The sequence below is a fragment of the Juglans regia genome, chromosome 10, assembly GCF_001411555.2.
Source record: "Juglans regia cultivar Chandler chromosome 10, Walnut 2.0, whole genome shotgun sequence".
Lineage (NCBI taxonomy): Eukaryota > Viridiplantae > Streptophyta > Magnoliopsida > Fagales > Juglandaceae > Juglans > Juglans regia.
Window position 1 is genome coordinate 18,234,726 of NC_049910.1, and position 14,107 is coordinate 18,248,832.

The 14,107-nt window shown below is 36.3% G+C and overlaps 1 pseudogene; it reads left to right on the forward strand.

Moving 5' to 3' along the window:
• The first annotated feature begins 8,351 nt into the window (after positions 1 to 8,351).
• On the forward strand, positions 8,352 to 8,470 carry LOC118349773 (annotated as a pseudogene).
• The last annotated feature ends 5,637 nt before the right edge of the window (positions 8,471 to 14,107 follow it).

Consider the following 14,107-nt stretch of genomic DNA (forward strand, 5'->3'; position numbering starts at 1 on the left):
CATAGTTGTGTTATGTTTCAAATCTCCATAATTAGACATTTGGATTTAGTAGAAAATTTACATGAGGAATGTAAATTTTGGTCAGTTTTGGAGTTAGGATGTGAAATCCTTAAGTTATGGGTAAAATGGTCATTTTCTCACATGTAGATGGGTAAAATGATAATTTTACTTTAAGAAAGTATTTTTATGTTTCTAGGTTTGTTAGTAAGAAGTTTCTAGCATTTAGAAATGTCTCACAGTTCTTGTTTATTCCAGTATTTAATTCGTCACGCTATGCTCACTGTAAGTTAAGCCTTTAACTTACTTTCAGGATATTTATGTATGTGTACTGGTAAGAAACCATCATTCAAGTTTATTATGTTTATTATAAATGTTATGTTATGACATGCCATGATTTATTTCCAGTACATGTTTATCTATTACACGCCATAGCCATGTTATTTTAGTTATATGATTGTCATGATTATAATGTTATGATGTGCTAGGCTATTTTACTTATACGATTGCCATGATATACCATGTTATTTTAGTTATGTGATTACTATGATTACTATATCATTGTAAGCATCGATCATGAACATCTATTACGTGTCACGATTATCACGTCATGAAGCATAAGAGTGAGTCATGAAATATTTTTTAGTCAAACATGAAACATCTATCAGTTAATTTATACCACGATTAAGGAGTATATGATCTGTCTGGTACTGTGGTCAAGGCATACGTGTACTATGGTGAAGGAGTAGAATCTACCATGTTACAAAAAGGATACTCATGGTGAAGGTGTAACAGCTACTAGAGTACTCTCATTTCTTAATCAAAATGCATAATTTCAGTACATGAGCTAGCATTTCCAAGTTCAGTTCATGTCAGGTCTCATGTTCAGTTTCATGTCATATTTATATTCAAGTCGGCATAGTTCATATCAGGTAACTTTATGTCAATTTCAATTCCTATAAATCAGTCCATGTCAGTTCAGGTTGTGTCAGCACATGTCATGTTATTTGCCAAGTTATGGCAAGTTTATTCATGTTCACGTCAGTATTCATGTTATTTTACTATCATGCATGCATCTGTAAACTAGTTTAAGTTAATTTTTAACATTCTAAATTTGTAATCAGATCTCACTTGGCAGTCTCAACTCCATTCCCCTCGGTAGTTGTTTTTGCCAAGTCATGTCAAGTTAATTGTTAACTATCATGCACCACCAATGCAAGGCTTGTGGAGTAAGTTTTTCTGCTGCCATGGGTTTCCTTTCACTATGCAAGTCAGCCCCAAATAGTGCTTGGATGGGAGGCCAAGAAGCAACCCCAAAACCACTATTCACATGGAATCTTCCTTGGCTAAAAACCGTGGGCTGTATGGCACCACTTTTGGTTGACCAACCTCCTGTCAAATTGACTTTTGCCACTAAGCCAACCCATCCTCCTATATAAGTCTTCCATAGATTACACTTCACTATTTGATCACTTTCCACTCACTTTCTTGGAAAAGACTCTAGAGGAGTTTCTAACGGTTGTTCTGGCCTCTCTTGCTCGAATTGTTTGGAGCTCTTGTAAGTGGATTATTACAAAGTTATCTTCACATAAGTTATTCCTCTTTGAGTCTAGTTTCTGTTGGTATATTTTTTGTAAATTTGCATGGAATTTTGGATGGGTGAAAAGTTTGTTTAAGCATGAAGAGGTCATTTTGGGTGATAGTCTAGACAGTGTGTGTTATTTTGATATTTTTGATTAAGTTCTTGGCAAGATCTTGGTCAAAATTGTATATTAGAATGTTAACTATAAACCATAAGAATTTCAGACCAAGATCTTGCCAAGAACTTAATTAAAAATATCAAAATATCACACATTGTTTAGACTATCACCCAAAATGACATCTTCATGCTTAAACAAACTTTTCATCCATCAAAAGTCTATGAAATTTACATAAAATATATCAACAAGAACTAGACTTAAAGAGGAACAACCAATGTGAAGAGAACTTTGAGAGAATCCACTTATAAGAGCTTTAAAAATTTTGAGCAAGAATTGATAGAAAAACTGTCAGAAATCACCTCTTGAGTCTCTCTAAGAAAGTGCGTGGAAAGTGATCAAATGTTGATGGGCAAGCTAGGATGAGTGGAGGGCTTAGTGGCCAAGCTAAGTCAATTGATGGGAGGTTGGCTAGCCAAAAGTGGTGAAACCCGTGTGCCAAACAACCCATTATTTTTCAGCCAAGGAAGATTCCATGTGAAGGGTGGTTTTGGGGTTGCTTTTTGACCTCCCATAGGAGCACTATTAGGGGCTGAATTGGGCATTGAAAGGACACTAATGACAGGGAGAAACTTCCTCTACAAGTCTTGCATTGGTGGTGCAATTTTGTGGGCCTTAATGGACCTAAACCAATTGGGCCATCATTTGGGGGTTTCAATGGGGTTTGGTTTGGGGTTTGGGTTTCTAACAAGCCCAAATCCAATTTTTCTTGACCCAATGAAATTACCAAGATATAAAAGAATAAATAAATGTGTAAGGACATGAATTTGAGTGGTTCATCGCATGTGGAAGTGATTAAACACTAAGCTACAACCGGTCACACTTAGGGTTTTGAGGCAAACATTTGGGATTTGAGGAAACCATTTAGGGTTTCAGTTTTCACCAAGGTTTTGGGGTTGCAATTGGATTCCAAGAATTTTCGATTTCACTCAGGTTGAAACCTTCTTTGGTTTGGCACAAAATTGGATGGTTGGATAGAATAGTATTTGGTTTAGGTGGGCACGATCACAAAACTTGATTTCATTCACATTTCCATCTTATGGTTTCTCTTGGTGCCAAGTGCCCAACACTATTCACCAAGTGTGGCTAAGATCTAGCCAAGTGTCCAAATAAAACTTCTCAAAGCTAATTTGGACATTCCACACTGTGATCTTGAAAACACTAGACCGAGTGCTAAAACCGAAGTTACTACTCACTCCGAAAAAGTGAAAAATAATCATACTAACCTCAAAGTGCAAATATTTTATCAAAATTCGACTCCAAAGTTTCTTGAAAAATTCAAAACGTGATTTCATACAACTGTTTTTTTGGAAATCAAAAGTCGTTTTATTGCGCCATAAAATCATAAATATTCATCAGAGTCTAATGGCATAGACCATTTCTCATTCTCACACTCCTAAGTATGTGAAATAAATAAAATTGTGTTTCTAGCATCATATTGAGTGGTAAGACTAGGGGTGTAACCTATCTGGTCTAGTTCGATCTGGTTTTCCAATTTTAATAAAATGATAACAGGGGCCATTAGCAAGTCTGGGAGGGGCCATAGCCTATGAACAAACAAATGATAACAGGGGCCATGTCCTTCGCAAGGCTTTAGAGATCCATCTATAGATAGGTTAACAACAATTGAGAAAGCTTATGAAATCATTTAAATGCATATTATAGAAAAATAATTTTATTCACTGTTCCGCAGTAGCTCATTCGGCAAGAAAAAAGAATTAAATTAAAATAGAAAATAATTCTTGATCGAATGGCCATAACTTGCCAAATGAAAATTGATAAGTGTTATTTTTATGTGATTTTTATCACTCTTATTTATAAAAAGTGTTAGTTTCCCTTAAATACTATTGATTTTATTTTATTTCGATATTTTTTTATTTATTTTCTTGGGTTTGAAGGAATGAGAAGATTTAGTGCAAAAATGAGAGCATTTTGATAGAAAAGAAGAGCCTACAGATCCAGATTGATTAGAGGTAGCGTGATCTGAAGAGAGCCGATGAGATTTGGGGAAGGAGCTTTGTCCTGTGGGCAGCAAAGAGATTTCTCTCGTCCAAAGGTGAGAAGACTTACCTCTTGGTAGACCCGAAGGCGCGAAGATTCGGCGATAAGACTATAGGTTGTTAGATTGGGCGACTAGTCTAAATGACCAACTTAAGAGACCAACCTAAATGACATCGTGGGCAACAACTAGAAAATGAGAGATAAGTCTTTCATTCCGGTTGGGAGTCTTTCCACTTGGTAGGTGAGGAGAGGGCTGTGTGGTCTTTGTGACCTCCACGCTCATTCATTTATGACCTTCACGCCAGTTATATAAAGCGCACACGGCATCTACTCGATAGGACCCTTCCGAATTCCTCAATCAATCTGTTAACCACCAAATCCTCTCGAACTCCGCAATTCAAGCCGCATATCAATGTATCTTCCATTTTAGATAATTTATATATTCTTGAGATAATTTCTTTTTATGTTAACATTTATCTTTAGAAACTATTTTCCATATTTTTAGGCTAGATTGTAGCTGCATTTATTTTGTTTCCGGATTTGAGTTTTGACATCTATTTAATCCCGTTTTGTGGGATGAATAGAGAGTTTTGGGTTTAATCCGTTTGGATAATTTGGGTTTGCCTTCTTTACGTTATCGTTAGTGTCTTGTTCTTGTGTAATGTTTGTCCGTTTTTAGTAGGTTTGTAATTTTGTTTTGTAATTTTGACATCTGGTAATATTGTTTGTAATACTAGGTGTCGGTCTGTAACCACGGTATTCCTCTGCCACAAGTGAGGGTTATTAATAAAATTTGGGACGGGGTCACTCATGGACAGGTGGCTTCGGCTCTTCTATAAAAAAAAAAAAAAAAAAATAGAGAGTTTTGGTTCTTAATCTTAGTTTTAGTTTTAGTCTGAGTCTAAGTATATAGTTCCATAATTTATTCTTTAAGCGTTCTACTAGAGGGCAGAGGCGAGAGCTGCATGCTTCATCAACCGACTTCAACGAAGAACACTAGTTTTATTCTTTTCAATTCCATTATTAACTAATTTTCGTTTTTAAAACTTTGATGTAGCCTAGCATTAAACACACAATTTATATTCCAAGTTATTTTATTTTCAATATTTCAATGATTGAGTGTTTATTCCTTATTCTTAATGCTTACAGTTTTCTAGTTAACTATTGTTCGATCTTTTGGATTGCAATGAGACACCATTTGTGATTAAAGCTCTAGGATTAAACACCATTAGTTGAGCGAAAGCAGAGATGCTTTACCATGACTAGTGTGATTTTAAAAAAGAATCCAAAGAACTTAATGAGTCTCCAATTAGTTAAATTCATATAGAGATATGGAGTTATTAGTTTGAGATATTTTTGGTATTCTTCAAGAGAAAATATTGAATAGTTAAGGGATTTTTGTCATCAACTTTGGATAATTGGGATTCTATAACAATGAAGAATAAACTGTGTGAGATTTGTTAGGTGAAGTCAAACGCTCTAGATCTATTCTTATTATTTTCAAAATATTAATTTTAATGTTCTTTTCTTTAGTTTAATTTAGATAAACTATTCTTCAAATTTCGGTTTTCCAAATAGTAATTAATTTAGTTAATTTCAATACTCAATAGTATAATTATTCCCTGTGGGTTCAATAACCGTTTTCTTTAAAACACTTTACTACTTGTTACGATTTTGTGCACTTGCATATATATTTTTATGCGAACAAATATAAGGGCACTGGCAATGGACTAGCCAATGCCAAGTCCAACTTTAATTTGCATCAGATTTTGGGATAAAATCCCTAGCATTGGACTCGGCAAAGGCATTATTTCCTAATTTATGCTACAGTAATTTTAAGTCTCTCGCCAATGTTGGCGAGCTTCTGTAGCAAGATCAAAAGAGTATTTTAATGTTTTCCGCCCAACTGCCCCTTTCTTTTTTCCTCGTTTTCCATTTCCCTCGTGTTTTCCTCGTCCCTCATCTCTCGTCTTTCCCTCTTTCTCTCGCAATTTTTTTTCTGCGTCGCCCCTCTTCTCTCCCTCGCTCCGTAGCTCATCTCTCCCTCTTCTCTCAGTCCACCATTTTTTTTTTCTGAAACCTTTCTTCATCTTCTCTCCCTCGCTCCGTCTCTCGTCTCTCCCTCTTCTCAATCGATTTTATCTTCGTTCCTGGGTCGATCTTCACGGTTGTGCAATTTCATCTCTCTCTATCGGCTTGGCTCAACAACGCAGCAGCACTCTCTCTCGGTTTGGGTTGGTAAAACTACTGAAACTTTATTTGGGTAAGCTTTGTATTGATTTGAGTATGAATTTGTGAATTTCTGAAATGGGTATGGATTTGTTTGGATAAGCTGGTTATACACAATTGCTGATTTTTTTGAAGTTTGTACAATTAGTGTTGTTGATTTTTCTGAAATTTGTGTTGCTGAAATGGGTATCGCGTCCAGCCAACCAACACCCCATGAGCTTGTATTTTTTTTTCGGTTATTTTTTTTCTCTGTTAGCTAAATTTGCAACTTGGTTTTGTATTGTTTGCTGTTATTGTTTTTGTGTTAATTAAGGGTTTTCTGTTAGCTAAATTTGCAACTTGTTAATTAAGACACATGAAGTGAGATTTTCATTCGAAAATCTAGACTTGCTACTACATTCATCAGCAAATTGCAAATAAAAACACCAACATCTGGATAGGAATGGAAGTCAACAAAGAGTGCCTCTGTAACCATACCTCCTGAACTCATTTCCAAACAATACTCTCACCCTCATCAAGAAATTCTTGGATAGTTTTACTTTATCCCATTGAAGTACTTTCATATTAATTAATTAATTCACTCACGTTTGCATCATAAGCCAAATTGAAGTTTTATGTGATGACTCCAGTATTTTTATCATTGACATATGACCGAATTGTGGGGAGAAAATAAAGTCGAGAGGTTTTATGAAGAGAGGAGTTGAAGAGGAACTTTGTAAATTTCTTTTTGGTCAGACTACCTGGCATTATTGTCCACAGTTCTCTATATACAACTTTTAGCTGCTTGAAGCAACTACCTTGCTTTGCTCGATGTCACTGAACTTTGCTATATGGAATTAATCATTCTAAATTTCTGTCTGCTGTTGCACTAGATGTTGATGACCTTGTTGTGACAGAGTGATAGGGAGGCAATAATATTAACATAAAAAGGATTATCTCAGTAGGGGTGTTCAATTGGGCTGTTATTGTCTCCTTGCCAGCTAAATTTGGAAGTCGTGTCATGCTTGATAATTTTTTTTCACTAGTGAAGACCTACCAAAACAAGAACATATATGGATACATGCATCATTACAAGCACTCTGTCCAGAGGCTTTTGGCTAAAACAAATTGAAGTTTTTTCCCTATTAACTTGCTGTCCAGAGGCCTCCTCATACTGCTGCAATAAATTTTGAATCTGAATATTATCTTAACGTGTAGCTCGACAAAATAAAATACAATCATCAACAAAGAAAAGATTATTGAGAAGTGGGAAACCCCTACACAACTGGATCCCCCCATAAACAAGCATCATTTTTTGCCTTCTTTTGCTGAAATGGGTATCATGTTACACAAACTTATAAGCCTATAATCTCCAACCTTCTTTGGATTCTTCAATTTAGGAACCAAAATAATAAATGTATGATTTAAATCATTAGGTAATTGTCCATAATTCAAACTATGTAAAACATCAGCAATAACTCCACCCACTAGATGAGGGTGCATTTGAGTCAACACAAAGGAATATTGTTGAAAGAAAAAAGGAAACATACCATGTGGTCCTAGGGAACTTATGAGGGTGCATTTGAGTCAACACAGTCCAGACTTCATTCGGGAAAATCAGCTTTGCAATTGGTGCAAATTTCTAACTGTGATAAATTTTACATAACAGTACCAATATGAATCCAGATGTCCAACTATCACATACAAAAACCAACCTTCCTGAGGGATTCTAGATTCAACAAGTACTCATGATAGACACTTCATGGGAAATGCCTCCCACAGAATCAGTGGCCAGCAGCTCCTACTTTACATAATGTATCTTACATAGAACTAATGAGATTTACATTGGAAAAGAAAGTGAAAATCTGCTCTTGAGTCCCATCATCCATTTTTCAAGTAAAAAACAACCAAAAAACTGAGGCCTAGATTGAAATATACTTAGTACATCAAAGGACAAAGTCATGGCATCCGTAACATGGCTTGCTATTGGATAATAAATCAGCCCCTTGGCCAAAATTAACAGAAGAGAAAACCTCTGTATTACGCCTCAAAATCTCAGCACACATCTCTCCCTTTTAACAACACTAATTGTAATCTTAAAAGGGAAACAAAACATTTGCAAAGAGCATGCACATTGTATCAGAATTTTAGACCTGGAGTTACATGGCTTGCTGTGGCACACGATTAGTGTGATCATGGAGTTACATGGCTTGCTGTGGCACACGATTAGTGTGGTCATGGAGTTACATGGCTTGCTGTGGCACACGATTAGTGTGGTCATGAGTCAGTAGGAGAACTGTTTTCAAATGATCCCAATGCTTACATGAATTAATTTATTTTTCTGTTATTGTTTTCTATCGCTTTGCTGTGTCTATGTGTATTTATGTGTCTATGTAGTAGGATATGTTTGTGGGTAATGGCTTGGACGCTACATATAACGTGTGTGGCTATCCCGATTGATGGTTTCTTTCAATGCCATTTGATCTCAGAAAACACCACATATATTATTGATTATCAAAATTAAGTGTTTTTTCTGACTCCACAACCAAAAACAGAGTTTTTTTTTAATGCAAAGTTGCTGTTTTTCTTTGCAAAACATAACAAGAGACTCAATTTTTGTTGCTGTTTTGCATTGTTCTGTTTTGCAAAGTTGCTGTTTTTCTTTGCAAAACAGAACAAGAAGTTGATTTTTCTACATATTTCTTTCCAAACCAGCTTATCCAAACAAATTGATGATGTAATACTTTTCTACATATTTCTAACTCCTTGAAAATGTAATATTTTTCAAGGATGGGCACACAAATTGATGATGATCCCTTCTTCACCACTCTATTACAAAGTGGAGGAGAGGGTTGTAATAGCACCCCAACGCAACCTTCTAATGTTGTGCTCCAAGCAACATTCAATGACGGTGAAAAGAGGCAACCTCCAAAAAAAGTTCAAAGGGGTGCATCTTTCACTGCAGAGGAGGATAACCTCCTCGTCTCAGCTTGGCTCAACATTAGTATCGATGCAATAAAGGGTACTGATCAAAAGTCCACTCAAATGTGGGAAAGAATTTCAGAATTTTATCATGAATATAAAAAATAGAACAATGTGAACCGTTCTGTAGTTTCTTTGATGAATCGGTGGTCCTCGATTCAGAAATGCACAAATAAGTTTTGTGCATTTTTAGCACAAGTAGAGTCATTGCATCCGAGTGGTGCAACGGAGCAAGATAAGGTATGTAACATTTTCCTTTAATTTTCACAAACATGTAGGACTGATTTATGAACTAACAATATTCCTATGTATTTGTAGATTGAGAAGGCAAAAATTATGTATAAAGAGATAGAGAAGAGTAACTTCACAATGGAGCACTGTTGGTGTCTTCTGAGACACCAACAGAAATGGCAACAACACATCTCCACCCTTGGGACGAGGAGAAGGCCACAAGGTGAAGCTGCTCTTGACACGGTGGAGGAGAACATAGAGGTCTTTGCTGAGAGACCTCTAGGCAAAAAAACTGAGAAAGAAATGGAGAGGAAGCGGAAGTCGATGGAAGGCAAAGAGTCTGAGATCAGCATTTCCTTAGCTAAAATGACCGAGGATAGAGCCACGACCATGGAAGAGCGGAGAAATGCTCAACTCAAGGCAGACGAAAAAAGTGAGAAAATATTTGAACTAAAGAAGAAGAAGTTTGAACTAGAGAAGAAGAAATTTGAAAGCAAGATGATGATGCTAGATCTACGTGGCATGAATGCCATGCAACAAGAATATTTTCATAATATTCAAGTTGCAATTTTTGAGAATTCGAAGTCTCATTCCGGAGGTAGATCTAACTCTCCTTTGACACCTTACTATGTAGATATCTAACTTGTAATATTTATAGAACTAATTTTTTTGAGAATTAGTGGCTGCCCAGCCACATGTGGGCTCGATAAATATGTGGCTGGGTAGCAACTAAATTCGTGGACTGTGGATATTATCTTTGTTGGTAATTTGTGGACAGTTTTGGTTCTAATTTATGGATATGGATATGAGACTGTGTTGGTGGACTATTTATGGGACTGTGTTGCTAAATTTTGAATGCTTTTGTTCATCAGGTCTCTATCTCTCTCTCACACAATTTTGATGTCCGCATGATTCATTGTGAGATTTGATTACACTTGCAATTTTATTGGAAGTGATATTATAATGGATGTGGTTAAAAAAATTCGGTTAATATTAGTATGAAATGTTAATTAATATTAGGTTGAGGAAACGAATTATTAATTAAATGTTAATTAAGTAAAATGTAAATTATTCGGTTAATATTAGTATGAAATGTTAATTAAGTAAAATGTAAATTATTAATTAATATATGAAGTGTATTTGTAAAATATAAAAAAAATATATAAAATATTATTAAATAATATAATATAATATTATTATTTTGACTTTAAGATGGCTAGTCCAATGTGAACATACCTAGCCAAAAGTTAAAGTTATAGTCAAAACTTGTACTTTTAGCTAAAATTTAGACTTGGCAATGGCTAGGCCATTGCCAATGCTCTAAAAGCTGCAAATAGTGACAAACAACAGATACAACTAACAATATTTCCATCATGATCAATACGGAGGAGTAGGTTAAGTATGAAATAAGTCAAATGAAGAATTCCCCACCAGGATCAGAGGCAGATAATTAGGGAAAATAGTTTTTTAACCAGTGAAGATACAAACAAAGCAAGAAGCAAAATGCATATCAAAATATGTGGTGTCTATTTTTTTTTTCTTTTTTTTTTGAAATGAAAACTAAATTTCATTGATAACAGAAAACATTACATCAAATCACTTATTACAGTGGATTGAATACATGAAGGAATTTCTTCCAATGTATACTTGTCTTCTTCAAGGCAAATCCCAACTCTTGCCAATATATGAGCTGCCATTTTAGCCTCTCTATTTGTATGAACAACAGACCATGATATGAGAGCTGTTAATACACCTTTGGCATATGCAATTATTAAACCACTAAGCTCAAATATGTTTCAGCCTTGCTTGCCATGCATCCAACTTGCATAGCATCCCTTTCAAGTATAACCTCTGACAACCCCATCTCTTTGCAAAAAAGTGCAGCTAACAGAAAACCATAGGCTTCTGTAGTGAATGATTCAAAGTTCATTAGTATGGGAGCTTGTAATGTGCCAATCACCTACCCTTGGGAATCTCTAGCAATCACTCCAATGCCAATTCTTCCCTTAGAAAATTTTGTAGCAGCATCCCAGTTTATTTTATAGACTCCCTCATTTGGTTTCTATCATGTCTTTTGTACCTGGGGTTGTACAATTCTATTTAGTGCTGAATTAACCTGGCAGTTAGCATTTCTATAAAGCCTGAACTTCATCTTTAGCAACTTCAGACAGTGCCATTGGGTGTCTAAATCCCTTGCCATGGATGACTTCATTCCTTCTGGATCATAGTAGTCTTGTTGTAACTGCCGCTTCCTCTAGCTCTTCATGTTGCAAACATTTCGTCAGCTTCTTCCATATGTCTCGAAATCGATCACTTTGAATTGTCATCTTCTAGATCTTTCTGCAGCTCATACTCCATACATCCCTAGCAATTGGACATCCCCATAGCACACCTATTGTTTCAGCAGCTAATCCACACACTTGGCAGACATCCACTTCCACAACATGCCTCTTCATTAAATTGGATAAAGTAGGAATGGCTTCCTTACATGCTCTCCATATGAAAACTTTAATCCCACTCTGGATCCTCAACTTCCATATAGCTTTCCATTCTTTGAACTACTCTCTACATGAAGTCTCACTAGCAGACTTATTTTCAAGCTCTTCGTGCAGGTGGTAAGCACTCCTCGCAGAGAAGATGCCATTTTTCGTGGGCAACCGAACCAACTTATCTTCCCTGCCCTCCTTACTAATTGGAATGGTTTGAATTAAAGTAGCCTCATGTGGATCAAAAAGAGCATTCAAAGAGTGAACATTCCAATTCATCATATCAGGATCTATCAAATCTGCAACACAATCATAACTTTCAGATAACACCTTTGGAGATAATACCTTAGGAGCAACCTTAAACCAGAATACAAGCTTCTCCGTACATAGGATGGGTTAACCCAACTTTGCCTCCAACAGGTTGCCATTCTTAAAATATTTCTACTTAAAAATGTTGGCCAGAAGAGATGATTGATCTTGCAGCATCCTCCAACTTTGCTTAGCTAGCATAACTACATTGAAGCTTCTAATGTCTCAAAAACCCAACCCTCCTTTATCCTTTGATTGGTTGACCTGGTCCCATCTCACCCATTGGATCTTGGATTGATCTTCATTGTAACCCAACCAGAATTTCTTCAAGAGTATAATTAGCTTTTGAGTAATTGTCTAAGATAGCAGAAAAATACCATGGCATAAGTTGGGATGGCTTGAAGGACTACCTTAATTAGAACTTCTTTCCCAGCAGTAGATAGCATCTTTGTCTTCCAATTCGAAATTATTTTCCAAGTCCTATCAATGAGTGAGTGAAAAGTAGCATTCTTTGATCTTCCAATCACAATAGGCAAGCCAAGATACTTCTCAAAAGAGATAGTAGACTTAATTCCAAATATACTCAAAATGGATCTCTAAGTAGGTTTTGGAGTAATTTTGCTAAAACAAATTGAGGTCTTATCCTTGTTAAGGACTTGACCAGAGGCTTGCTCATATATATTAAGAATCTGTGAGATTTTACACCATTCATCCACATTGGCCTTGCAAAAAAGAAGGTTGTCATCAGCAAAGAACATGTGATTGATTCTAATTGGACCTTTCCCTATAGGAACAAAAGTTATGCACCCATGTTGCTCAGCTTGGAACAATAAAGAAGATAAGGCATTAGCACACAAAATAAACAAGTAAGATGAGAGGGGATCACCCTGCCTCAAGCCCCTTGAAGGAGAGAAACCAGCTTGTGGCTTACCATTAATTAGGATCGATTGTAAAGATGCTGCCAGAAGTTATGGATAATGTGAATGTCCTTGTGCATGGTGGTAATGCTTCATTTTGGTTTGATAGATGGTTGGCATCGGGTCCACTTTCGATACGGGTGGAAGATGTTATTAATAACAGGTTGCATCTTCAAGATTGTTGGTCCAATAATTTTTGGGATGAGGACTTTCTTAGGGAGCTGGTTAGTGAGGAGGTTGTTGAGGAAATTCTATAGATGCCTATTAATGTTACACATGGTCTGGATTTGTTTGTGTGGAAACCTTCCACTGCTAGCAGGTTTTCTACTCGTACAGCTTGGGAGGTGGTGAGAAAGAGAGGTCAGGAATTACCTTGGCATGATTGGTTCTGGCACCAGCTTCTTCCTAAACGAATTTCTATATGCTTGTGGAAAATTTGGATGGATTGTCTGCCAGTGGACATCCGGGTTCAAAGTAAAGGTGTGTCTCTTGCCTCTGTGTGTGACTGTTGTGATAGGAGGTGTATGGAAGATATTGACCATATTTTTTCTATGGGGGTTGTGGCTTTTGATGTCTAGTTGTATGCCAGTATTGCTTTGGGTATTCATTGTAGGCGCAGTTTACCGTGGAAAAATAGAGTAGCTGCTTGGTTTTCTTATGCAAAAAAATCCTCTTTTAAAGGTACTCTTGTTGGTTTAATTCCTTGTATCATCACTTGGTGCCTTTGGAAGAGAAGATGCAAGGCTAGAATGGATGGGAAGTATGATTCGGCTGTGATTGTTTGGAGAAGTGTTCGGGTGTGGATTAAATCTTTGGCGAATAATATCAACTCAGTTAGTAATTTATCCAAGCATGACTTGAAGATTTTGGAAGATTTTAATTTAGAGAGGCCTCACATTTCTATGAGACATAGTAAAATTGTTAAATGGTCCAGGCCTCCTACGGGATGGGTGAAGCTTAATTGCGACAGGAGTTGTAGAGGTAATCCTGGTAATTCGGGAGGGGCAACATTATTAGAGATTCGAATGGTTTGGTAAAAGGGGCTTTTTCTACTCATTATGGGGTGGGTGCGAATAATGGTGTTGAGGTTAAAGCAATTCTGGATGGTATTAGATTGTGCAAACGGCTCCATATGGTTAATGTGATTATTGAAAGTGATTCTCAAATTGTTGCTGATTGGCTTTGTAAGGGTAAATGCTATTTGTGGTATCTATGGGAT